At 42.7% G+C, this 27896-nt stretch overlaps 1 long non-coding RNA gene across 1 annotated transcript; it reads left to right on the top strand.

Annotated features, from left to right (window-relative positions):
- Positions 1 to 21352: 21352 nt before the first annotated feature.
- On the top strand, positions 21353 to 27511 carry LOC127045691 (uncharacterized). The gene is made up of 2 exons (XR_007772796.1): positions 21353 to 21669; positions 27190 to 27511. It is a non-coding gene; the product is annotated as an uncharacterized LOC127045691 (long non-coding RNA).
- The last annotated feature ends 385 nt before the right edge of the window (positions 27512 to 27896 follow it).

Here is a 27896-nt window from a genome sequence, read left to right as displayed (position 1 = left end):
ATGTAAGGGGGGATTTTTGTTGGAGTTTACCATAATGACACCAGCCAACCACAGGAACATGAGCTAACATCTGCAGATATCTGATCACAAGAGTGCCATGGCAACGAATTGATGTATATGATAATAAGTTGAGAATTCATATACCAACCTACGGGGAAAGGGCAACCCAACATTATTAGGGTGAGGAAATACAAATAAGGAAGGTGGGGGGAGAAACCTCTACAGAATATGCATTATACCTAGCAGCATCAGTGTAACATTATTAAAGTTGTATCCCAGCCTGGCTGTGAGAGTAGAGAGATGTAGCCCCCAGCAGATGCTAGAATGATGGCCATTGTTGATGAGGAGGAAGGTGATGGTGATGAGGAAGACAGTGGCTACCCTTTCAGGTTTCAGTGGCTAACATTTGCATGTGAGTATATAGATGTTCAGATGTACATTCTGTATTATCTCTATCTACCTTACTGAGTTAGAGTGTTTGTGACTTTGCTAAATGTAGGAATAAACTATCGTAATATAGAAGGGTTCCTATAGTGTGAGTGTTGCAACTGTGCACATAATACTGGGCCTAATCTTGAGACAAGAACCTATCAACACTCAAAGGTGATAACTGGGAATTCTTAAGTAATCAATATAATTACTACATAATCTATAGCTTGGACTATATGCTGACTCTGCTGCTCCACACCACCTCCTACGTAGGCCGTATCTAAAAGGGTCAATCCGTGTCTCTTTGTCATGAGCAATTTAAGTGACATCGACTTAAGTGGTAATGTAAACAAGCCCTGAGAGCGAAAGCAAATTATGTTCCTACTTGCTGTCAACCAGCATTTGCTATTGACTGCAGCATACCTGCTATCCACTAAGAGATAGGGGCTGGGATAGACATACCACTAATTCACTGACCACTACCCCCTGGGGACATGTTGCACAGGCTGATGTACTTAGTAAGGCTCATCTCTTAGTGCTCTTGTTTGTGCAATAGAGCAGTGGCGGGCTACCTGGGGCCCGCAGGCCGATTCCCACAGATCCCATTGGCCAGAAATGGCAAACTGAGACCACTGGAAACTGCGGGCAGCCATGCCTGTGGATGGTCAATGTAAATACTGTCTCGCAGCCCACCAGCAGATTATCCTGATGTGCTATGTGCAGCCCGCAGGTCCCAGATTTTCTTCAGATTGCCCACTACTGCTATAAAGGGATTTAATCCTGTTCAGTGCATAGGGAATAAAGGCTTCATATGCTTTCTGCCTCAGTCCTTTGTGCACCAGCACAGGAATGACCCCAATACAATGCTATACAATACTTTTGTATAAACTATTTTGCTGTAAAAAAAAACCAAAACACTCCTTTCTCTTTGTGGAGCGTTTTCACTGAAGGCAAACTTGCATGGGGTTCCTTGTTAGATTTACAGTAACTCCTCACTTAACGTTGTAGTTATCTTCCTGAAAAATGTGACTTTAAGTGAAACGATGTTAAGTGAATGCAATTTCCCTATAAGAATTAATGCAAATAGGGGGGTTAGGTTCTAGGGAAAATTTTTTCACCAGACAAAAAATATACATATTATATAGATTTACACACAGTATACATTTTAAATAAACAATTTAATACTGTTCACAGCTATGATGATTGTGAAGCTTGGTTTAGGTGGTGAAGTTAGAGGGTGGAAGAGGGAGGGATATTTCCCAGGGAATGCCTTGCTACTAAATGATGAACTAGCACTTGGCTGAGCCTTCAAGGGTTAACACATCGTTGTTATTGTAGCCTCTCACACAAGGCAGCACGAACGCGAGAGAAGGGAGACAGCATAGCAAACAGAGACAGACACACACCTTGTGTATGGGGAAGAAAGAGAGAGATGCACACTGCCCCTTTAAGTAAGCTGACCCACTCTTAAGTGCATTGTCTTTTTAAGTGGATCAGGAAGTAGAGACAGCAGCTGCTGTCCCAAGCTCTCTCTGTCTATCTCCGTCCGTGTCCCCTCCCTGCTCTATATGGAGAAGGAGTAAGTGGGGTGTAGGAGCAGGGGGGGGGACACCTTGACATTAGCCCCTCCCCTTCCTCCCTCCCAGCAAGCAGGAGGCTCCAGGGAGCAGCTTCAAGGCAGAGGGCAGGAGCAGCACACAGCAGCGCAGGGAGGGACAGCTGAACTGCCTGGCAATTGATAGCCTGCTGGGCAGCTGCAGCACTGGGAACTTAGGGGAGCTGGGAGCTGATAGGAGAGCTGATAGGGGGCTGTGGGTCCATTCACATTACAAGCCCCCACCAGCTAGCTGCAATGGGATGCTCTTCCTGCAAGCAGGCAAAGCAGGCGGCTGCCAAACAACATTAGGAGGGAGCACTGCACAACTTTAAACAAGCATGTTCCCTAATTGATCAGCAATGTAACAATGAAACAACGTTAACCCAGATGACTTTAAGTAAGGAATTACTGTATTTCTAATTGAAGAAAACAGTAATCAGTCCATTGTTTTACTAGCCATATATATTTTTTATACTAATAACAACTCAGAATATTTGCTGATGAGTGAATTATACTCATTGGGTCAAATGTTTTAGAAGCCTATGTCTCATTTTTAAAAGTGACTTGGGGCCAGATTTACAAAGATATTCAGATGTCTAAAGATGCAGATAGGCGCCTAGTGAACTTTACAAGGAAGTACTGAGGGATCTGGGGGTCACAGTGGATCACAACCTAAATGTGAGTCAACAGTGTAACACTGTTGCAAAAAAAAAAAAAAAAAAAAAAAAAAAGCAAACATATTAGTAGGAGTGTTGTAAGCAAGACACGAGGAGAAATAATTCTTCTACTGTACTCCACATTGATTAGGCCTCAGCTGGAATATTGTGTCCAGTTCTGGACATCACATTTCAGGAAAGATGTGGATAAATTGGAGAAAGTCCAGAGAAGAACAACAAAAATGATTAAAGGTTGAGAAAACATGACCTCTGAGGACAGAACAAGAAGCAATAGGCTTAAATTGCAGCAAGGGCAGTTTAGGTTGGACATTAGGAAAAAATTTCCTAACTGTCAGGTTGGTTAAGCAGTGCAATAAATTGCCTAAGGATGCTGTGGAATCTGCATCATTGGAGATTTTTAAGAACAGGTTAGACAAACGCCTGGTCAGGAATGGTCTAGATAATACTTATTCCTGCCATGAGTGCAGGGGACAGGACTAGACAATCTCTTGAGGTCCCTTCCCATCCTACGATTCCATATTCTATGCAGCCTAAGTCCTACTGATTTCAAGGAGAGTTTGATGCCTAACCTGCTCAGATGCTTTTGAAAGTCCAAATAGGCATCTATCTGCCTCTTAATCTGGCCTAAGTCATTTTGAAAATAAAATTTAGGGTTCTCAGCCACTTAGATGCTTTTGAAATTTTTACCTATTATGCTCACTTTAAAGATCGGTTTCAGAGTAGCAGCCGTGTTAGTCTATATCCATGAAAACAACAGGAGTACTTGTTTGTCAGGCACCTTAGAGACTAACAAATTTATTTGAGCATAAGCTTTCGTGGGCTACAGCCCACTTCTTCGGATGCTGTAGCCCACGAAAGCTTATGCTCAAATAAATTTTTAGTCTCTAAGGTGCCACAAGTACTCCTGTTCTTTTTACTTTAAAGATCACAACTGATTTCATACAGCAAGAAGTTGGGAGAAGTACCACATGTCTTGAACAACTAACTTATCTCTAGTAGTGACTAGTTTTTGCAGTTCAGCAATCTTTAAAAAAAGAGAAAAAAAGGACTCGTTTCAACTAAGAGAAAGCCATCTGCTCAGCAAGGACAGTAGTGGGCAGCAGCTGCCTCGTTTGTTAGCCACCATCCAATGCAGTAACTGGGGGACTCAGTAATGGTGTTTGTGCTTGTGGGTTTACCCAAATATTCTTGTGCCCCTAAGTACAGTTGTGGTCAGACTTGTTTAAGAGGAGAAATTAAAGGAACTAAATATGAATAAAGGATGAAGATGGGGCTGGGGTATGAAAACCACCTGCCAGGAGGTAGAGGAATTGTGTAAGGTGTTACAAGAGGGACAGCATAACCAGAAGTAATGGACTAAACTTAGGAACATGAAGCTGTGTGCTGAATATCAGGAGACAATTTCTAATCATGAGGACTATTAAAAACTGCAGTAAGGCTCCAGGGGAGGTAATGGAAGTCCCAACACTAGAGAAATTTAACACTAGACTGGAAAAAACACTAGAGAACAAAATGTAGGGAAGCCCAGTTGAGGTTGGCAGACTGGGTAACTTGCTACTGTGGTTCAGTGAATCTCTATCTGTTTAGTTGTTGTGCAGAGCATGTACTAAGGAAAGGCTGTACAGTTCTCAGGGAGCACCTCTCTTCCAAATCCCACCTTGAATCTCAAAATATTTATTTCTATTTATCACCAGAAAGGGCTATGCAGACCACTGGTGGTTTATGGCCCACACTTAGAGAGCCAGTGCTGTAGGTCTTTCCCATCACTAAGGTTAATGTTTCAATGTGCCTAAGTCATGTTGATCTCCAACAGGATTTTAAGCTCCTAAATTATTTAGGCTTGGACTACATTTTATAATTATAATGGCACAGCTACGTCGATCAAGGGTGTGAAAGAACCCAGCCCTCAGATTGACTGCCATGTCAAGCTCACCTCCCATTGCAGACAGAAGAGTGCTTCTGCTGACATAGCTATCACCAGTTGGGAAGGTGGTGTTCCTCTCCTATCAGAAAATCTCCGGCTGTGTCTACTCTAAGGAGTTATGCCAGGATAGGCTCTGTAATATAGACATAAAATTTTTGAAAGCACCAAAGGCTATCTGCTAGCACAATATAAATCAGCACTATATAATCTGTTCAATATAATTGGATTTTAGAATAAGATCCAATTCACAGCCTTCTAAAACTAAATATTCTGAATATTTGTACTTAAAGAGACAGATTTGCACTCTGGATTCAGTCTGGCACAATTTTGCACTCATAATTCTTCGCATCCACAATTTAGGCTCCTTAAAAATCTAAATACAAGATTTGTGGGTACAATGAAAACTTAGACATGAGACATCTAAATGATCTAACTCGCTCTGAAAATGTTAGGTGGGGAAAAATGAGTTCAGTGTTTGAAAAACTAGCCCAGTATATCACCATATCACTTTCAGGCTTTATTTTTGGTTAGTATTTTGTATTGCTATCAGGGATAAATATGGTCTCACCTTTAATTATTCTAGTAGGCAATAGATGTAGTGAACTCTGTGACTCCCTGCAGTGGTGACTTATTCCTCTGGCCAGCTGGACATACTATGAATTCTTCAGCCTTATAGCTATCACTTGTAATACATTTTTGAGTGACTGTGATTACAGCAGCAGACTTATTGTGATTACAATGCAGAATCATGGTTTCTCCATGGACTTTGGTCTCCAGATAGGCAATTCTATAATCTGTGTAACACATCCAAATTGCCCCAGTGTGTCTCTAGGAAGCTTATGTGGCATGGATGAAGAGGGGCGTCTGTAGCTCAATGCAAAATGAATACATTATAAAGGTCTCCAAATTTGTAAAAATGACTCCCAGGTCTCATTGAAAACAAATTCTTCACATTTAGAGAGCTTAGGGGATGTAGACACATGAGGAAGTTGATTGACCATATCTACAGCCTGCTCATGTATTGTTCTATAATTGTAAAGGTCAAACCAACAGTACTGATGAAGAATTTCAAACGAACAGATTGTGGGTCCTCCCTGGAGGACATGTCTTATATGACACCATAAAAATCAGGCTTTCCATTTGTGAAAGATGTATACCAGCTCTCATGTCTCGTTCTAGATAACAGGAAATATCTCATATCAGCACTTAGGGTCTGGTTCTCCTCTCACTCAAGTCAATGGGAAAGCACAGTGGTGCAAGATCCCACCCTTACAAATTCCTAAAGCATCACCTTTGAGCAAGGAGGCACCCAGAAACACAGATGAAAGTAACTTAATCACTGCTTGATGAGAGTGCCTCAGAAGGAAGTGTCTGTTACCCATGGTGAATGCCATATCTGAGGGAACCCTACATATGGTAAATGACAAACACCATAACTATATGATGGTTTAATAATAACACTAATGCCACCTAGTTCTTATATAGCACTTTTCATCCGTAGTTCTCAAAGCACTTTACAAAGATCAGCATCTGTATCCTCACTTTGCAGATGGGGAAACTGAAGCACAGCAAGCCGAAATGACTTGCTTAAGGGCACCAAGCAAACCAGTGGCAGAGCCAGGGAATAGAACCCAGGCTCTTGAATCTCAATCCCATGCTCTAACTACTAGGCAATACCACCTCACTGTAGTTTTCTGTTGCATTTAAAGATATAGCAAGTATCACATCTGCCATTAAAGTGGCCTCTGGTACACATTATTTTACATCTCTGGAGTTACAGGTTTCTTCAGTATTATTTAACCATTATGGCACATGCAAAGTTTGCAGTACTTGAGGTGCATGGTTCATGGTATGTTTTGCCTTGTTGTTGTGAATCTCACTATTGTTTCAATAAAGTTGCGCTGTGCCCAATAATCTCTCTTGGGTGAACAGTTAGCCCAACTGACAATAGTTCAGCTGTCAAGTGCCCATTTCATTGTCAGTCTTTTCAACCTTAGCACAATTTACTGCCTACCAAAACAGCTTCAAGCAAAGGAAGGTTTTTTCTTCATATCCCCAGGGGTTAAAAACACCCTATATCCTACTATTGATGGAGTTTTTGAAGACTGGGCCATCACACAGGCAGTTTTTCAATTTCTAGACATTCTTTGCAGGCCTCATTCCATTCCAGCTGATTATAATTATTATTAATAATAATTTTTCAGCTTCTAAAGGTGCGTTAGGCGTTTCTGAGTAGACAATGAAAGGCATAGTCCCCGCCCCAAAGAGCTTGCAGAAATCAAACATGACATAATGTATGGGAGGTGATGAACAAAAGGGAGGGGTGAGGCATTAGAAGGGTTACAGCAATATGATCGCACAGTTACTCACTTTAGGACGCCTACTTCACTATCACATCTCTGAAGTAAGCAGTGATGGAGGAAAAAAGAAGTAAGATATGTTTGATATCAGCCCACAAGTCCCTAGGAAGCTATGGCCTGCTACTTCTTCCTCTGGGACAGTGTCTTCTGAATGTCTTTGACCTTTTCCACATGCATTATAACTTTCTCTATTATATATAGGTAAGGTATCTTACCCTTTGGTAAAGCCTCGCTTGCTAACTCAAGGCTTTACCATCTAGCCAGCTGTTCAGATTTTCTCCTGCAGAGTGTACAGAAATATTAGATGCTCCTGCCATGATTCACTGTAGATAATGCCAGGGCATGAAATCCTGGCCCTACTGAAGTCACTGACAAAGCTCTCATTAACTTCAATAGCCAGGACTTCACTCATATCCATAGCTACAAAACAGCTGCTGCTGACACATGAGGGCAAGCCCCTTGGAACTCCCCCATGGTGGCAGCAGCAGAGCAGTGGCATCAGAAGGCAGATCAATTGCTGAATGCGGGAGTTCTGCAAAGAGAAGCAAGATCTGTAGCAGAGAGACAGCTGGAGCTCCAAATTCTAACAGCAGGTGAAGCTGGGATTTGAACCAAGATCTCCATAACAAGAGATGGACATAGAAAGAGTGGTTGCATCCCCCTTAAATCCAACGGCACAGATAACTGTCCAGAGGTTGGTCAGTTTATGAGGCATAGGGGTGGGGAAACTAGGCAGATCTGCAGGCACTGTCATTATCTATTAAACCAGGCGTCTGAACTCAGATCTGCTCAGTTCAGAATGGCCTGTCTGTTTCCACTCTGATTGGTTGGTATCCAGGAATGTTATAGGTGACATTCTTGGCTCACAACCACTCGTAAGAACTTGGAGTTTGGGAATCTTAATCCTGGGCATCCCCAGCTATCTGGGAGCCATTGGTATTTGTCTGCACTCCTCTTTGATCCTATTGCTTCTGCAGTGGGTGAAAGAACTTTTGTCTTTAGCAGGTGAACTGTCTCTTGTTACTGGTCCACTGTTCCAACCAGGAGAGAGCTGCAGGGGGACTCATTCTCATACATTACAAACAGGGGTGAGAGTTCTTAGTGAAACCAAGAGGAAGAGGAGGCAGGTAACAGCAGCGAGTATTTCATGAACTACCAGGGCTACCAACTATTGCATTATATCACTGGAAAGTTGGAATTCTCAGTGATGGCAGCCAGGTCCACATTAGTCAGCAGATTCACGAGGTCTGGTCTGCCAGTAGTGATTTTGGGGATGCCATTTTAGGAGGGCCAGATAGGTGTGGAAGCAACAGCTGTAGCATCAAAGAGCCAGAGAGTCAGGGAATAGCTGGCAGAACTAGTGTGTTTACTAGTGAGTGCAGAGCGAAGTGGATGTGGGGCAGATGAGAGCTGAGCCAGTGGGAGGAGATACAGAGGCAGGCTAAGAGAGCCAGCTTTATGAAAACATGCCTTTTGAAGTATGCCTTTGATCTCTAGAATGGAGCTTTGCATCTAAAAAGTTAACTATGTAAGAGTGGGACGCACACACAATTTAGGGCACAAAGGAGCTCTTGGGATGATCTGCCCTGGATACAATTTTAATTTCTATCCCTAATGGATCCCAATACCAACTGGCCTTTACAATAGTTACTTGTCCAGGATTGAATATAGCAAAACCCAGAGCACAGTTTCTGTTTCATTCCGTGCTGTTACAGATCTAGGCTGCTGCACATGAAAATAATTGTTTTATGTGATTTTCCTTTCTATTAAAAAAAAAAAAAAAAGAGTAGCTGTTCTGATGGAATCTGAAAAACAGACATGGTACATTTAGACTAGTGGATGGAGGACATATGAGTGCAAAATAAATGCAGGTTTTTTTCATGGTTTTGCAGTGTATACCCTGGTTATTCAGATAATATATGGGCCAGCTACACCTATTCCAATATTATGCTGAAGGATCAAGACATTTGATAAACTGTCATAACTTACCTGACCGGCTCTGTGATGTGGTGAGGTAGGTACATTGTGCTATCTCCACAGCAGTCTCTGTCAGTACTTTGAAATCTTCTGGAGGTGATCCAGCCAGGGCTACTACTCTCATATATAGCTGAAGACAAAGGGCTAAATCAATCCCTGCCATAAACCCCTTAAAAGACAGAGTCATACCAGGTATGCAGTTGAGCCATTGTATTGCATACTAGTGAGTGGGTTTGTGGTTGAAGGACCTCTCCCATTTGTCCAACTTCAACAGGAGTTGAGAAAACTCAGCTTCTCATAGGATTAGACCTTACAATTTGAGAAAAGATGAAAAGGAGTTTTTGTGAAAATAAAGATAATGGTATTAGAATACTGTAATCCTTGACAGTATTATATCAACAACTGCTTTTAGCAAAGGCTTTCAGAGAGTTAGTCTTTGTAATGTTTATGCCCAAAATATAAGAGCTAAGGTGCAAATTAATAATGTCAGGATTACAGAGGCAAAATTGTTAGTGAGAGCATCAGGAGCTCTGAAAGCTGCCTTGTAATAAATACTTCTATTGTTTTAGTATTACAATAAATAATATTTTTTAAAATAATATATTTTTAATTTTATAATGAGCATCAAAAGCAAATTGAGGTTGTTATTATTATTCATACACATTTATGTTGCAATAGCACCTGGAGGCCACCATCAGAATCAGGCCCCATTATGCTAAGTGCTGTAAAACCATGTATTAACAAACAGCCCCTGCCCTGAGGAGTTTACACTGGAGAAAAGGAATTTGCAGTTTTAGACAGGCTTTTACAATCTAAAGTCAACATTTTTTCTTGCAAAATAAAGCCAAAGAAACAAAAACAAACAAAACAAACAAAACCAGAGAGTTTCCAAACATGTCTTCCCTTTTTGCTCCCACTATTTGTGGACACACTTTAGGTCATCTGTATATCTCTGGAAAGTACTGCTATGTGCCTAGAAATCAGGTACACAGATATATTAATAATCTAAACAGTAAAGTGTCCTATGGCACCTTATAGACTAACAGACCTATTGAAGCATGAGCTTTTGTGGGTGAATACCCACCTCGTCGGATGCATTACCATTACATGCATCCGACGAAGTGGGTATTCACCAACGAGAGCTCATGCTCCAATATGTCTGTTAGTCTATAAGGTGCCACAGGACTCTCTGCTGCTTTTACAGATCCAGACTAACACGGCTACCCCTCTGATACTTAATAATCTAAACCATATCCACAATTACTTGGTCAAGAACATCCTGCCAGCATCCAGCAGTGGAGATTTTTAAGATCAGGTTAGGCAAATACCTGTCAGGGATGATCTAGATTGGTGCTTCTCAAAGCTGGTCTGCCGCTTCTTCAGGGAAAGCCCCTGGTGGTCCGGGCCGTTTGTTTACCTGCTGCGTCCACAGGTTCAGTGGATCACGGCTCCCACTGGCTGCAGTTCACCACTCCAGGCCAATGGAGGCTGCGGCAAGGGCGGCCAGCACATCCTTCAGCCCATGCCACTTCCTGCAGCTCCCATTGGCCTGGGATGGCAAACCGCAGCCAGTGAGATCCGCGATCGGCCCAACTCTACGGATGCAGCAGGTAAACAAACCGGCCCAGACTGCCAGGGGCTTTCCCTGAACAAGTGGCAGTCCAACTTTGAGAAGCACTGATCTAAATAATACTTAGTCCTGCCATGAGTGCAGGGGACCAGGACAAGATGACCTCTCGAGGTCCCTTCCAGTCCTACAATTCTATAATTATGTCCCAGGGATTTAGTCCATACTTAGCGGCAGTGTAGGGTAGGAACTGTGTCTCATGGAGCCATAACTTTTTTCCTGCTACCCTACTGCTGCAGGGTGATAATATATTACCCAAAGCTTGTAAAAGTGATTTGACCTGTCTCTAAAATGAAGTTCCTTCCATCTAGCACATTGAAGAGAAACACACACAAGCCAGTATATTACATATATTATATATTATTGACAATGGTCAATCCCTCTCCATGAGCAGGAACCCCAGCTATGCGCAAAGCTATCCAGCTATCCAGTTCCCTTCTATTTCTGGACCACTGCCTCCCTTAACTCACTCTCTAAGCTTTGCAAATGAAGAAGACAACTCTTCCTAGGCTTCAGGAAAGAGGTCACCGCCTTTCTGTTTTCTTCAGACTTTTGTGGCAGCTGTAGAAGCTTTGGAGCTCTGTTTAAAATATAAATAATAATACAAAAAATTCAACAAAAAAACCAAAAGCTTCAAGCCTACAATGCTTAGGGCAACAACAGAAACCTCTGTGGACCAAAGAGTATATATTTTCCTTCCAACAGCAATTATAACTTAAATTCACTATACTGGCTCAAGCCAAGTTCTACCTCTTTCAGTAGTAATGTATGATTATCTTAAGGTTTTGCTGCTTCACACACCCCTCTGGAGTTCTGCCACGATGGGCAGAGGACAAGCAGACACACATACTGCCCTAGGTCTATACATGTAAGCAGCGAGATCTAGGGCAGGATCCATCTTGCAGATTTGAACATTCATAACTTCATGAGACTAGCAGAATATTATTGGATCACTTCTTTTACATGGGAGCCCATAATAAACCTCAAATGTTTAACCTGCTGGACTTTCCACAGATCTTAAAGGGAAAATGTGGTCAGCAAATGCATGTCTAAACTCACAGAAGTTTAAGGGAACAACTTCTTCCTATTTGCATGACTATAGATTTTTAATTGAAAAGATTGCAGTGCCTAAACATGTAAGTGATCACAGTTGTTAGTCAGACTTATTAAATTCAGTGCAAAAATGCACATAAGCATTTGGAGCATGGCACTCAAATCCCCATTTATTTTAAAACATTTTCTGTTCCTTTTGAAAAGAATGCAGTTAAAAGCCCTTAGAGAGCCAGTTGACCTGTACTCTGTGAACAAGGATGGGTAGATGGGCCAGTGTTCAGTGCAGGAATGGTAATCAGCTGCATTGGCAGAAGGCATCTGATCTGAGAAGGGTTGCACCTTAGCTGTGGCACTGATGCCAGGCAGCCAGGATGGCTGACTTACTCCATGCTTTGGATGATAACTGAGGGAAGACATGCATCCGACGAAGTGGGTATTCACCCACGAAAGCTCATGCTCCTAAATGTCTGTTAGTCTATAAGGTGCCACAGGATTCTTTGCTGCTTACAGATCCAGACTAACATAGTTACCCCTCTGATACTTGAGGGAAGAAGTCATCTCTCTTTATGTTCACGATTTAAAGAAGCAAGGCACTTTTGCGATTGGGTTCTGTTTAAACACCCTGTGCCCATTAGCACATATGTACTGTATCAGTACTGAGTGTCAGTGTTACCATGGTACTTCACACGTGTGCATTGAGCCATTTGTGAGATTACCAGTAAGCATTTAGCAAGGCTGGCTTCCATGACATGTCCCCCTCCTCCACGCCTGTACACCTGTTTTGGAGGAGACTGCCTAGCCCCTTCTCTGAGCCCGACTGGCTCTCTGGCCTCCCACCTCTCGCTGCCTGTCTGGTGAGAGAGGGGCACACCTTCTTCCAAGCTGTCTCTGTGGGATTCAGCAGAACTCTAACTACAGATTTAGTCCAGAAGAGGACACGTCTCCACAAATGCCTCCTGAGTTGGTGGGAAAGGTCCCTAGTCCCCTAACTGCCTCTCTTGTTTTGGGGAGAAAGAAAAAAGAAAGAAAGAAAGATTCACCCAGCTCATTCCATTTGAATCCACTGTACTGCAGCACTAAGATGGCTCCAATGGCTCAATCTATGTCATTGCTTGGAGGGGGTTAGGGAAACACCATACACTGGCCTTGCAGAGCAATGACCAAATGTATTAGAGCACTAGTGAAACAGTTATGTTAGTCTGTTAGCCTCACCGAGGCTCAGTGAGCATGAGTAGAGTATCATGGTGGCAGCAATGAGCCCTGATGTCCATGTACTACTGGGAATATAATCTCTTCTTTTAAATATGGTGCCTACTAGATAGTTGGACAGCAACCAAGGCATTGCATGCAGTTTCTTGCCTACTCTGGCAGTGCTCGCTCAGTAACTGTTGTGTGAATTGTTGGACTAAAACCACAAAAATATTCTGAGTCTGTACAAAATGACTCTCCCAATCTAATTTCTCTTGTGCCATCAAACTGAAGCCACAAAGAAAGAGTGTGAAAGTACTTTCAAAGCACTACATATTTTACCATCTTCAGACAGACTCTTCCCATCTCTCTCTGTCACGCTCACACACATACGCACACACCCCTTTTCATTTTGCTATGATATTTAGCACTCTTTATATATCAAACGCACCTTCAGGTAGTAGGTGGGTGACAAAGACTCCATTTTGCTTTAAATTCCCAGTAGATCAATGACAGATTATAGGCTAATCCTCCAGGGACGCCTCCTTTCAAATACCCCACCCCGCATCTGGAGACTAGCCAAGGGCAGGTTTCCCGTGCTATGCATCTACAGGAGGAGAAGAGTAAATGTTTTACTGTAGTTTGGTCTGTTTCTGTGCTCTCTTTTTAAAATGAATAGTATGCTGTTTAAATGCAGCTATAACCAGTATCTGTCTGTTGATCCAAGGATAAAAGCTGCTGCTTACATACTCCTAGGATTGAATAACCCACCCTTAGGAAGTACAGAGAGACAGGCGAGGGTAAATGGCATTCAAAGAACCAAAGTCAGTAGAAACGTACTCAAAAGGAGCTGCATTTTCTACCCAGAAGGATGAGCTGTCATAAAGTGAACCCTCTAAACTTGGGGAAACCAAGGTACAGTGACCCCACTTGCTGCAGGGGAAAGTGAAACAATCAGTGCTAAACAGAGGTGTTGGGAGCAGACACCAAGATAAGACCCCAGAAGCTACTGTAAACCAACACTGATGCTTTGGAGGATCAGCAAAACCCTGCCCATAAATTCTCAGATGACCAGTCTGATTACCTGCTGGAAGAAACATTATTGTAATGAAAAGTTTCTAAAACCAGAGAGCTCAGAAAGCTTTTCATTTATATTTTTATTTACTTTCCTACTGCTGGCCAATTAGCTGAGCTTGTCTAACATTTGTTCTGTCAGTGATAGGTATTGTTATATCCCTCAATTGGATGGTTAATAATACACATGTAAATTGAAATATGAGTATTTGACCAGGTAAAATGAATAGTCAGGGACTAAAATGAAGCAGAATATTTTACACAGATGAAGTCTGACAAAGCACAATTGTCTCTTCTATAATGCAAACTGCTGAAGATCACATTGGCCTCCCACAGAATAATGGTGTCTCCTCACTGACTTCCACAGCAAGATGGAGCCCCTGCCTTTTATGGAGGGCTCCTGTGCATCTCTTTTGTCCAAGACTCCACCTTCCTCTGGAAGGACAGTTCCATGATGGATAAATATAGAGTATTACTAGAGGCAGAGATTACTGCTGCTTCATAGGATATCTGACCTTTTTCCATTCCCTCGGGGTCCAATTGGACTTCCTCCATTCCCTTGGGTATGGGTACTTTTTCTAATCTGCCCTCCTAGGCTTTCTCAGATCTACCTGAACATCCTGCCAGCATCCCAGCAGGAGTCATCCTCTCAGAGACTTCCAGACTTCCTGTTGCAGCTGAAGTTCTTTTGTCTGAATAATTGACTGTGGGGATTTCTCACACTCCTAAATGTACCAGGCCAACATTGGTCACTTAAGCACCAGCTGGAGTAGGGGTTAGAGTGGTCTTTTGGAATGATGCACCCTGTCCTCTCTTTTGCAGCAGGACCCCTCTGTGGGTCAGTATGAAGATGAGATGGGGTTGAAGCCTTACCTCTTCCTTGCTCTGCTCCATTACACTTGGTGCATGGTGCACTGTTGTGGTGCCCTTCTGAAGCAGACTGTAAGTTCCCATGTGTGCATGGACTGCAAATGTGACAGGTCCTTGCATTGGTCACACAGGGGAGGAGGCTCACCGTGTGTTACCCCAGTGCACCTGTGTAAGCATCTGTCACTGTCTGGCCCAGAGACCTCAGAGATAAGCTCTTGGAGAATACTTAGATTGGGTTGGGTGCTTATTTCAAGCTTATTTAGTAGGAAGCAATTACTGGGCCTACATATGGAAACCAAGAATTTGTGCAAGCAAATGGCCAGTTAGGTATTTAATTACACTTCTATAAACATACAATTTGTACTTACATTAATTGTGCACACACCATTAGGTACATAATTGTGTTCACATTATTTGTGTATGATCCTAATCTTTTGAAAATCAGGCCATTTGTGTTTGTGTCTTTGAATTTTCAAGATTCTAATAATCTTCTAATTGCACTTGACTGTGGTGGAGAGAAAATTATCTTCCCCCTACAAAGTTTCCATTTCTATTACTATTCATTTTATTTAAAGCTTCTTCTGACATCTGTCTTAAAATCTTTGTTCCTTGCTGTGTATATTAAATATATATTTATATTTTATAGGGACTTAAGTTCTTTTCATCATTACATCTGGATCAAAGTTGGTTGAACATCTTCAAAGGTCTTGAGACATTTTTATCGACAAGAGACCTGGGATGTCAATTTACAAAGACTGTTGATTATTCATACAATGATTGTCAGTATTCCTTTCAAATAAAAATATTTGATATTTAATTATATAATTTATTTATTGTTAATGTATTACATAATTGAAAAATTACCTGTCCTTAAAATAAAAGATAACCATGTGTATTCTCTCTTGCCGCCTTTTTTCCATCCCAGGAGTCGAATATATTTACTAGCATAGTGGAGACACTTCAACATAACAGTTTGATTAATGAGTCTTTTTCTGCTATGGGTTGGCAAATACATTTGTCCCACGTAACACTGAATCACAGAAGAAAGATGGAGATAGAAAAGACACATTACGGCTTCTAGCCCATTCCTTACCAGAACAGGCTGGTTCTAAATGCTGTGGCAAGATCCTCAGCAAGTGTAAAATGTCATAGCTCTACAGAAGTCAATGGAACTACAAAATTATATGCCAGATGAGTGTATATTTTAATCAAGAAAAAGTGTTCTAAAAACAATGTACATTAAATGCAGTACATTATGGATTATACTATTTCTGTAATTTATTCACATAACATATGACAAGTATAAAAATCTAAAATAATTTTCTCTTTATTCAAAGTATATATTATTCCATTTATTATGCTCTCGCTTATTGTTCTTGTTCTTGATGTATTTTAAGTAAGGAAACTGCCTTTGGGAAAATGCTTACTTAAACCAGTAGTCTCATATTATTTTCTTTATGTTTGTATGATATTTTGGACAAAATAATTGCACTCCTCAGCCAGAAGAAAGCTAAAAGTGACCCCTTTCCTGTCACCTATGTGCGTTTAATATACTGGACAAAGCAAGGGCAACACAAACTGAGAAGGCATCAGCAGAAGCTTAGGAAGGCAGAATTGCTCCCCAGTTGCCATCGGCATGTCTCCCCTCTCATTTGGTGCAGTGTGTGTCTCACAAACCCACACTCTTACAAGCTATTGTTATATTACACCACAAGCAGTTACCCACCTCTTGACTGAATTTACATCATATTTGGGCCTGGCAGAATTTAATTATTTTTTTATAATTTTGAAAGATAATATCAATGTTTATTTTTAACCTTTTTTCTATTTTTATCTATTAAAATTGTTATAGTTATAGGAAATCATGAGGGGATTAGACAATAATAACTTAGTGACAGACATTCAGATTAAAAAAATTAAAGCTTTATAACCATTAACGTACAAAATGTTAACATCAAAAGTCAAAATATACAAAGTAAATATTCCAAAATCCAACTCTAAAGTTATTAAACAGCCATTAAAAAAAATTCTGCCTATCTATTAATTTCAATTATTATTGATGGAAATATTTTAGTCTGTTTGTGTTTGTATTGTGAAATCGACATTTACCCATAAAAATCTAATCCTTCCCAGCCTAATTATATTCATCTCTCTTTCTCTCTCTCTCATGCCTCCCAACTCCCAATTGCTGTCAAAAATTGAAATGGACTTTGAGAATGAGTTGGTTGCTTTTCTTCTAATAATAAACAGAAAAACTGGCACCAGCCCAAATTTTCATCTTCCAATGTGCATGAAACAAACCCAAACATTTTGAAAGGTCAAGATAAGTTCAGACAGAGATATGAGAGAAAAAACTCACAGGGGATAAATGCCCAAATTTTATTATAAAAATTTATTGGTAATTTAGAAAATCCTCACCTAGACTCCCTTTGACTCAGTGACTATAATGTACACAACAATGCTGCACAAAAACTAAGACTAGAAGTCCTTTTTATTGTTAAATATAAATGGATGAATCAAGAGAAAGAACTGTCACTGCCTTAGTTACCAGCTGCCAATTTCTCAAGGATATGATAGCGTGCATATAATTATTCTGTGAACAGCATAAATGAATGAAAGCAATGAGAACTCAGAGACATAGCTTTACAGTACACTGAGTATTGAGTCACGCCCAAGAAAACATGCAGCCACTTAGAAAACCGATAAACAGTTTCTGTACTTCACACACACAAAGTGATAAGCAGAAACCCAGGCTAGCCGCCAGGAAGCTTCTCTGACTGTTGCAGTAGCATGCATGGAAACCGAAAACCTGACAGAGCGATTTCAAAATTACCTTGTACAAACCGCAAGAACATTTCGGTCAAGCACTGAGATTCATTTGGTTGTTCAGTAAAATTACACCTCTAGTTAGTAAGCCATCCTCATTGGCCCTCCAGGCAGTCCCCTCTGGAGTCTAAGAATACACAGATTCATAGACTCTAGGACTGGAAGGGACCTTGAGAGGTCATCGAGTCCAGTCCCCTGCCCTCATGGCAGGACCAAATACTGTCTAGACCATCCCTGATAGACATTTATCTACCCTAGTCTTAAATATCTCCAGAGATGGAGATTCCACAACCTCCCTAGGTAATTTATTCCAGTGTTTAACTACCCTGACAGTTAGGAACTTTTTCCCTAATGTCCAACCTAAATCTCCCTTGCTGCAGTTTAAGCTCATTGCTTCTTGTTCTATCATTAGAGGCAAAGGTGAACAAGTTTTCTCCCTCCTCCTGATGACACCCTTTTAGATACCTGAAAACTGCTATCACATCCCCTCTCAGTCTTCTCTTTTCCAAACTAAACAAACCCAATTCTTTCAGCCTTCCTTCATAGGTCATGTTCTCAAGACCTTTAATCATTCTTGTTGCTCTTCTCTTGACCCTCTCCAATTTCTCCACATCTTTCTTGAAATGCAGTGCCCAGAACTGGACACAATACTCCAGTTGAGGCCTAACCAGTGCAGAGTAGAGAGGAAGAATGACTTCTCGTGTTTTCTTTACAACACACCTGTTAATGCATCCCAGAATCACGTTTGCTTTTTTTGCAACAGTATCACACTGTTGACTCATATTTAGCTTGTGGTCCACTATGAATCCTAGATCTCTTTCTGCCATACTCCTTCCAGATCAATAATTGTTTTACCCCAACGCCTCTGAACTGTGGCTCTGGGTGTAATATTGTGCTTAGCTTTCATTAATCAGTCAAATGCTGTTTTGGCAGAGAACCTGTCATTATCTAGGCTTCATAGATTTATAGATTCGAAGGCCAGAAGGAATCATCTACTCTGACTTCTTGCATAATATAGGCCATAGAACTTCCCTCAACTAATTCCTACCTGACATTCTTGAGAAACATCTCATCTTGATTTAAAAATTGCCAGTGGAAGAGAATCCTGCCTTTGATGCTTACATTTCCTAGGTGATAGCACTCACTTGGTACCAGTTGACTGCTCAGAACATAGATTGTAAAGCATTGTGTAAATTTACCATGACATAAGTATTTTGTAAGAATAATGACAAACAGCATATAATAAAACTTTCAGGGGAAGCATTTTAAAAGGTTTCCCAGAAAAGAATACATCTGTTTTCTTCAAGTGAGACACTTTTCTACCATAAAATAAATGCAGGTGCAGCTGGCAAAAATTGAGGTTGAATTGGTCTGATAGTCAAGAAGTGTTCAAATCAAAAATAAAGAAGACTAAATGAGATGCTGAATATAGTTAGAGGTCAAGCCTGTTTTGAAATAAGATTAAAAGACAGATGTGAACTACCATTGCTGGGAATATTATTGGTTCTTTGTGTAGAACAGAAGGCCTTATACGAGGTGTGTGGAATGTCTTGGGGGGTGGGGGGGAAGAGAAGCAGCTGTCCAGCTCTGAAGGCAGAGTGGAGAGTGGCAATTACTGGCCAGGTGCCCAGCTTTAAAGGCAGTGCTGTCACCAGCAGCAGCGTAGAAGTAAGAGTGGCATGGTATGGTATAACCACCGTTAGTTCTGAAAGCGGTACCATCATCACCAGCAACGCAGAGCTGGGCACCTGGCCAGCAGCTGCTGTTCTCCAGCCACCCAGCTCTGAAGGCAAAGTGGTATACATATCAGTATATGTACTTGGGTGTCAGAGTGAGAGGCAGGGCCGGCTCCAGCGTTTTTGCCGCCCCAAGCGGGGAGAAAAAAAAAAAAAAGGAAATCGGTGGCAGGTCTTTATTCTTCATCAGCAGTCAGGTGGCAGGTCCTTCCCCCCCCGGCCCCCTGAGAGGAACTGAGGGACCCACCGCCAAATTGCCACCGAAGAGCTGGATGTGCCCAGGGCCTGTGCAAGGAAGTTTCACGCCCTAGGTGAAACTTCCACCTTGTGCCAACCCCTGCCCCCAAGCTAACCCTACCCGCTGCTGCCCCCCCAGTGGCAGCTAACCATGTCCACCCCCCCCCCCCGCCCACCAGAGGATCCCCCCCCCACCGAGGCAGCTAAACCTGCCTGCCACGGCAGCTAACCCAGCCGGCCACCCCCCTACCCAGGGAGCCCCCCCCACACCAGCTACCCTCCCTGCAGCTAACCCCGCCCAAGGAGCCCCCCCAACTCTTGTGGCAGCTAACATCACCCAGGGAGCCCTCCCCAGCTCACCTCCGCTCTGCCTCATCCGCTGGGCACACAGCCCCCGCTCTAAGTCTCCACCCCTCCCAGGCTTGCGGCGCTGACTGGAGGAGAATTAGAGTGGAGGAAATCGGCGCCGCAAGCCTGGGAGGGGAGGAGACTTAGAGCAGGGGCTGTGTGCTCAGCAGAGGAGGCAGAGTGAAGGTGATCTGGGGCGGGGATTGGTTCCCCTGTGCGCCACCCCATTACTGCAGGTGGCTCTCCCTGCGCACCCCCGCCCCAGGTCACCTCCACTCCACTCCATCTCCTCACCTGAGCGGGCTTTTAGGCGCCCTCAACCACTAGGCACCCTAGGCAGCTGCCTAGTTTGCCTAATAGTTGCACTGGCCCTGGATGTGCCACCCCTTTCTGTTGGCCGCCCCAAGCACCTGCTTGCTGCGTTGGTGCCTGGAGCCAGCCCTGGTGAGAGGGGGTGTAAACTACTACATATTCAAAGAAGCGGGAGTGCGATCAAATAAGTTGAGAACCACTGGTAGATAAAACAGAGTTAATAAAATAATCAAATCTCCCTTTTCTAAACAGCTGCCAGAAAAGCTAAAGAAAGATAGTGTCTCAAACTGACACTACTGGTATAACAGGATTTAGGAAACAGCCGAGGGAGAAAGTGACATATCTATATGGTAGTAGGTAGCATGGTTCTCCTCCCTGTATGGAGAGTGTTAAGAAAGCAAAAGAAAGCCAGTCAACTTTTCAAATGCCTACATTTGCAATCAGATTTCTCTCAGCTGTATTAAGCATATTCCAAGCACATGGATTTACAGTTGAAGTAGCTCTTCTATTTGTCCTCATCAGCTGGGAAGATGAATATATCATGCACAAAGGATCAGTTTCCCTTTTTAAAAAAGCACCCGAAAGAGGAAACCATTTCCATCCCATCCCACTGAATACAAAGGAATGGAGGGCTCGTGGCCTAGTCTCTAGAAATGATGGAGGCGCATCCTACCCTCATAAATGCAAGTGCTTGTAGGGCCATTTTGAAAGCTTTCTGCAATTTGGATGGGGAGGAGGAAAGATTTTTGGGCAGAGGAACAGGAAGAACTAAAAACCATCCAAACAACCAGAAAAAGAAAAGAAAATCAATCATCAGCAACTAGGAGATGGATAGCTGCAGAGCAGCAACAGTGATGTGTCCAGTCACCAGCATGAATGGTTTTTGAAGTGCGATATGTGCTTGGTCATTCAGCTGTGTGCTTGGAACTGTGCCAGGCAGGAAGAAGAGGGATGAATGATCAGTTCAAGCAGATGCATACTGCTAGCCAAAGGGTAGGTAGCACCCAAAAGTATACACTGTTGCAGAGAGGGCATCTTGGGTCACCAGAGAATGGCAACACAAAGTGAAGGGGGCCAAGCAGTAGTTGAGGGGTCACAGTAGAATGTAGATGGAGTGGAGGAGGACCTATATCCTGCCTTTGATGTCAATATCTCCCATGTGACAGCAGTCACTTGGCACTAATAGATTACTTAGACCATAAGAGAGCAGGAATTTGAGCACAGAGAGAAGATAACTCAGGAGGATATATGGGTGTTGCTGGTGTAGAAACAAATGCAGGACGTGGGCCAGAATGTGCTGTGACACCACTGGGACACCATGCAGGAGGACACTGCAACGGCTGTGGTGAGGATATGTTGATCCTGCAACCTTCTTCTGCAATTGTTGCTTTCCTGGATTCTACTGGTGCTGTTGCCTCAGCACAGGCATATCAGGTAGATTACACAGGGTTGATCAGTGGTATCCTGAAAAATTCTCTCAAACCCATGATTTCATCCTTGCCTTCTATTTACCAAGTGCTCTACCCTGGTCTTCCACTGTTTGTTGCTGTTTGCATGCACCAGTACAGGCAGCAACACGAATATGTGCAGTATTCGTATTAGTCACTGTATCCTTTCATTAATCTAGTAATACCAATTTCTTCCCCTCAATCCGCATTTTTTTACGATGCTCTGGGAGTCTAATGTCAGCAGCATACTACAGTAAACTCCTCCTCTCTGCCCACTGCCACCACTGCCCTAGGTTGCTATACAGGATTCATAGATTTTAAAGCCACCAGGGACCATTATAATCATTTAGTCTGACCTCCTGTGTAAAACAGGTCATAGCTCCTGTTTCAGCTACAGTTTATCTTTTAGCAAGACATTCAGTTTTGATGTAAAAGATTTCAAGTGATGGAGAGTCCAACACATCCTCTGGTCAGTTGTTTAATATTAATTACCCTCCCTGTTAAAAATTTGCATCATGTTTCCTATTTGAATTTGTCTAGCTTCAACTTCCAACTATTGCCTCTTGTTATGTCTTCATCTGCTAGAATGATTAAAGGGCCTGTAGTAACAAGTACTTTACATTTGTGTAAGTACTTACAGGCTATGAAAAATACTTAGGCTCTCCTGCTCCTCAGGAACAACTTCTCACCAGGCAACACCACCACTAATCAATCATCAAGATTTCTCTCAGAAGAAGGAAACCCCAGCCACAAATCCTCTGCAAATGAACCTTTCTTTGATAATAACGACCTTCATAGTCTAGTGGACATACAAGAGTGATCACCATCCCCTATAATCAAAAGAGCCCCCGCTAAGTAACAGTGTTTCTTTTTTTCACACAAACTGTGTGCTAGACTGAAATTTCTGCTTAGTAGATCACTATGTTCGGTTAGCAGCAGGAGTGAAAGACAGTTCAATGATTAACTGTGCTGGTGGCACTCATGTTAGAAGTGTTCCTGTTCCCCTAGTATCTTCTGGGGCAGGGCCACCCAGAGGATTCAGGGGGCCAGGGTCTTTGGTGGTGGAGGGTCCCCACTTCGGCGCTAATTCGGCAGCCGGGGGGTCCTTCCACTCTGGGACCTGCTGCCGAAGTGCCCCGAAGACCCGCGGCAGGGGCCCTCTGCAGCCGAATTACCGCAGAAGACCCAGCACTTCCGTGGCAGGGAGTCCTTCTGCCCCAGGGCGGAAGGACCCCTCACCGCCAAAGACTCAGAGTGGAAGAAGCTCCGGGGGCCCAGGCCCCACGAGACTTTTCCAGGGCCCCCGGAGCAAGTGAAGGACTCCACTCCGGGGATCCTGAAAAACTCTCGTGACTTGCTGGTAAGTGATAACCTCTGTAAAGCTCCACTTCCTGTGACTACGTTGGCTATTCATTATGTGTGCTGCTGATACTCAGAGACTGATTAATGTTAGCGTGGCAAGGGGAATGTTTTAATCCAACAGTGTTAGTCAAAGAGGATACAATGATAGGTGCCCACAAGTAACTGCAACTACAATTACTTTTTGTGACCATGACATGAAAAAGGGAGGGCCAGATTGTGAGAGGTCCTAAGAGGACAAGAGGGAGCCAGAAGCCATGCAAAACAGCCTTATTCCACAAAAGCGGTAGTTGGGAGTGCTTGCTCTTATTCCCCTTAAAAGGAAGTAACCAAAAAGGGAGCAAGGACACATGGGGAGGAGGTAGGGTCATGACCCCTCCTCCCCTGTGTACTGGTGCATGGAGTGGTGCTGGGACCCTGGGAAGAGCAATCTGTTCTGACTATCTATGCACTGAGCACCATCAGGAGACATACCATCTACTGAGACACAATCTCTCTGGTGTTCCTCATGGGGCAGAGTGGTTGTGCACCAGACCCTATACAGGGCAGATGATAAATCTGGTGTCAAATCATGGGCTTATTGAAATGAATGGCAAAACTCCCACTGACTTCAATGGAGCCAGGATTTCATCCCAAGTTCATAACGTTCTCTCTTCCTCTGATTCAGGAAGCAACTCAGGTATTTTAAATACAGGGCCCTACACAGCCCAATACAGCCTACTTTCTAGGGGAAAAGAAGAAAATATTCTAAAATTTCCTCAGCATAGTTATCCCTTGAACCTTCAGCCCTGAATTGCTCCTCACCATCTCCCCGAGAGAATCAAACTTCCAAAGATTTTTTTTTAAGCTGTGCTTCCCATTTATAAAAGTTATAATCAGAAACAATGCCCTGTGACTCAGGCCCAAAGGCCACATCACTCCAAAACTGCTTGAATGAGGCCGCAAGCAATCTATGGGCTGAAATCTATTCCCAGGGAATGTTTGTCAAACAGTTAGGCATAGTGAAGAAAACCTAAATCATAGTTCCAGAATAATCTGTGAACACAAACAAGTTTTAAATTCACCAAAACAAATGATTCGCTGCAAATGGCTCACTCAGGTGTCCTTTCCCAGTCATTTTAAAACATAGGTACAGCTGATTCCTAAACAGAGAGGAAGGATGGTCTGGTGGCTTGAGGAGGGCGGGGTTCAATTTCCTACTCTGAAACTGACTTACTGTGTGATGTCAGGCACACCCAGATCCTCAAACTCCCATTTGACGTAGGGTGACCAGATGTCCCGATTTTATAGGGACAGTCCCAATTTTTGGGTCTTTTTCTTATATAGACTCCTATTACTCCCCACCCCCATCCCAATTTTTCAATTTGCTGTCTGGCAGAGGTGAAAGTAAGCCGGTATGTCCTGGTATGGCGTCCCGGCAAGAGTCGGTGCGCTGTACTGGGGTGGATCGGCTTCCCTTGGAAGCAATTTAGAGGGTCTGGGGCTCTCAGCAGTGGCTGAAGCCCCAAGCCCTTTAAATTGCTGCCAGAGCCCTGCTGCTGGAGCCCAGGTGAAGTGGTGGCGGGGCTTGGGTGGCGAGTTAGAGGGCCAGGGAATCCTGGCTGCCACTACTGAAGCGGAGCCCTGGGCCCTTTAAAGCTTTAAATCACCCTCCAATGATGATTTAAAGTGCCCTGGGGCTCCACCGTGGTAGCAGCAGCTGGAGCCCCAGGCCCTTTAAATCACCCCTGGGGCTCCCACCTGCAATAGCTCCAGGGATCATTTAAAGGACCTGGGGCTCCCAGCTGCTATCACAGCCCGAGTCCCAGGCCCTTTAAATCCTTACTGTGAATATTGTCTCTACTGAATTATTGCTAAGGCCAATGAGAACTCAGTTTATCTGGTACATTAATAAATTCACATAAATTACTTATTTGCAAAGTCTCTTAGGTCCAGATCCACAAAGTATTTAGGTTCCTTACTCCTTTTCTGCTTCTTTCATCCTCATATTGGACTCCACTGTAACATGCATGTGTCAAAAAGCACATATAAACTTCCAGATGTCTGAATACCACACATTCCATCAGGACCTTGTTACACAATATTTTCAGTAAGAAGAAAATGGCATTTTTCTAGACTTGACACCCTGGTGGAGAAAAATCCTGAAGCTGAACCCTGCACTTAAATATGCTCCCAGCCCACTCTTGTGCAGCTTGTAAAACCAGCTAAGGTGCCTTTGCTTCCACTGATTTTATGAGAAAACCCACGCAGAGATATGTGATAGCAAAGTAAAGAACAGGATCTAGTCTATCATTTGTAAATTATGAATTCAGCCCACCAAGAGATATTCCTGCTTATCAGACTTGGAAATTAATTGCACAATACCCTCTCCCCCGACACCATCGTCACCCAGTTTTAACCTGTGTTAGCACAGACAGGCCTTTCAAGCATATCTGCTTCTTCTGATAAAATTCATTGGTTTTGTACATACATGGAGAAAAAGGGGAGCTTTGGGTGAATTAAATTACAAGAGTTTGCATGGGGGGGGGTTGAAATTGCACCTACCTATGCCAGCGAAGGGCACCATATCCACGAGGGGAAAGCAGCTTTATATTTTATCAAGCCAGGAGAGGCTCTGAGGGACATCCCCAGCCACAATGGTAATACCATTTTTGGGGGTTGGGATGTCTGTCTTCAGATACCCTGGTGGAGGAGAGTGTTTCAGACATTGTGTGCCACTGCAGTCCTCCTCTAGGTTAGGGTGACCAGACGTCCCAATATTCAGGGTTGGTCTTATATAGGCACCTATTACCCCTCTCCCCCCTCCAAATTGTAGATTTTTCAACCTCTGTATCTGGTCAACCTAATCTAGGCATAATTACCATTTCTGGGGGCCAGCAGACACAGCAAAATTACTGCATCTATCTTGTATTTTAGTCCTTTGTTTAGTTTTCAAGAGTTCAGAACAAGTTCCTCTGCAAGACTAAATCTTGTTCATCCTTCTCGCATGAGCAGCCCCACTGAATTCAAGGAAGATGAGGGGCTGCAGATTAAGCTGTAGACAAACAGTGGACTAAATTCTACCCTGTGTTACATCAACATGAAACTGGAGTAACGCCTTGACTTTAATGGATATTCCAAATTTACACAGGTGCATGCGTGAACATGATTTGTCTCTATGCCTTTTCTTATTCATTTAAGAATATAGACAGCATTGTGTTCTTCTATTATACCTGCATAGAGTGAAGATAAATATGATTTATTTTGTAACCATTCATTGTTGCTTGAAACCAAGCAAGTACACCACAGATAGGAATTTCTGGCCACACCTCTATATGAATATATGGATCATTCTCACACTGAGCTACAGCGATGACTAATTCTAAAACTTTCTGTTCACAAGCCTGAGGAAGCCTGCAAAGATTTTCCTTTATTGATGGTTATGCTCCAGGAGTATTTTATAGAAAGCAGCAGAAATTGTATCTCCAAGAGAGAGATGCTGCACATCCCAATGCAAAGAAATACAAAAGCACACTTACAAGATATATCAACGTGGAACAGAAAGAAGAACACAAGAATGGTCATACTGGATCAGACCAAAGGTCCATCAAGTCCAGTATCCTGTCCTCTGAAAGTGGCCATGGCAGGTACCCCAAAGGGACTGAACAGGCAGATTATCATCAAGTGATCCATCCCCTGTCATTCAATCCCAGCTTCTGGCAAACAGAGATTAGGGACACCATTCCTACCCATCCTGGCTAACAGCCATTGATGGACCTATCCTCCATGAATCTATCTAGCTCCCTTTTGAACCTTGTTATAGTCTTGGTCTTCACAACACCCTCTGGCAAGGAGTTCCAGAGGTTGACAGAGCATTGCATGAAAAAATACTTTCTTGTGTTTGCCTTAAACCTGCTACCTATTTATTTCATTTGGTGGCCCCTTGATCTTGTATTATGAGAAGGAGTAAATAACACTTCCTTATTTACTTTCTCTATACCACTCATGATTTATAGACCTTTATCATATCCCCCCTTAGTCTCCTCTTTTCCAAGCTGAAAAGTCCCAGTCTTATTAACCTCTCCTGATACGGAAGCTGTTCAAAACCCCTAATGATTTTTATTGTCCTTTTCTGAACCTTTTCCAATTCCAATATATCTTTTTTCAGATGGGGCGACTCCATATGAACGCAGTATTCAAGATGTGGACGTACCATGGATTTATTCAGAGGCAATATAATAATTTCTGTTTCATTATCTATCCCTTTCTTGATGATTCCCAACATTCTGTTCGCTTTTTCAACTGCCACTGCACATTGAGTGGATGATTTCAGAGAACTATCCATAATGACTCCAGGATCTCTTTCTTGAGTGGTAACAGCTAATTTAGACCACATCATTGTATATGTATAGTTGGGATTATGTTTTCCAGTGTTCATTACTTTGCATTTATCAACATTAAATTTAATATGCCATTTTGTTGCCCAGTCACCCAGTTTTGTGAGATCCTTTTTTAGCTCTTTGCAGGCTGCCTGGGACTTAACTATCAAACACACAGTGAACATATCTCTGAGGAAAAAACAGAGCAAGGTGTTTTAGAAAAAATTCTTAAATAAATATTTATAAAAAATATTTAATAGAGACACATACATAAAAATAGCCATTTTAGATAGAAAAGAGTTGCATTTTTAAAGTAATAGTACTTGCAGAAATAAAATCATGCTTTGCCCTGCCATAATTTCTAAGTATCTGGAAGAGCTTGTTATCTTCCACAAAGAACAAAGCTAAAATTGCTAACGCAATGACTCTGTTCACCAAGTGACTAATACCTACAGCCTGTTTCTAACTGGGTGTGGAACTGTAATTTGCTCCTTTA

This window comes from Gopherus flavomarginatus, chromosome 2 (assembly GCF_025201925.1).
Source record: "Gopherus flavomarginatus isolate rGopFla2 chromosome 2, rGopFla2.mat.asm, whole genome shotgun sequence".
NCBI classification, from domain to species: Eukaryota; Metazoa; Chordata; order Testudines; family Testudinidae; genus Gopherus; species Gopherus flavomarginatus.
Note: the sequence above shows the minus strand (reverse complement) of the source record. Positions and strands in the feature narration are given on the sequence as shown.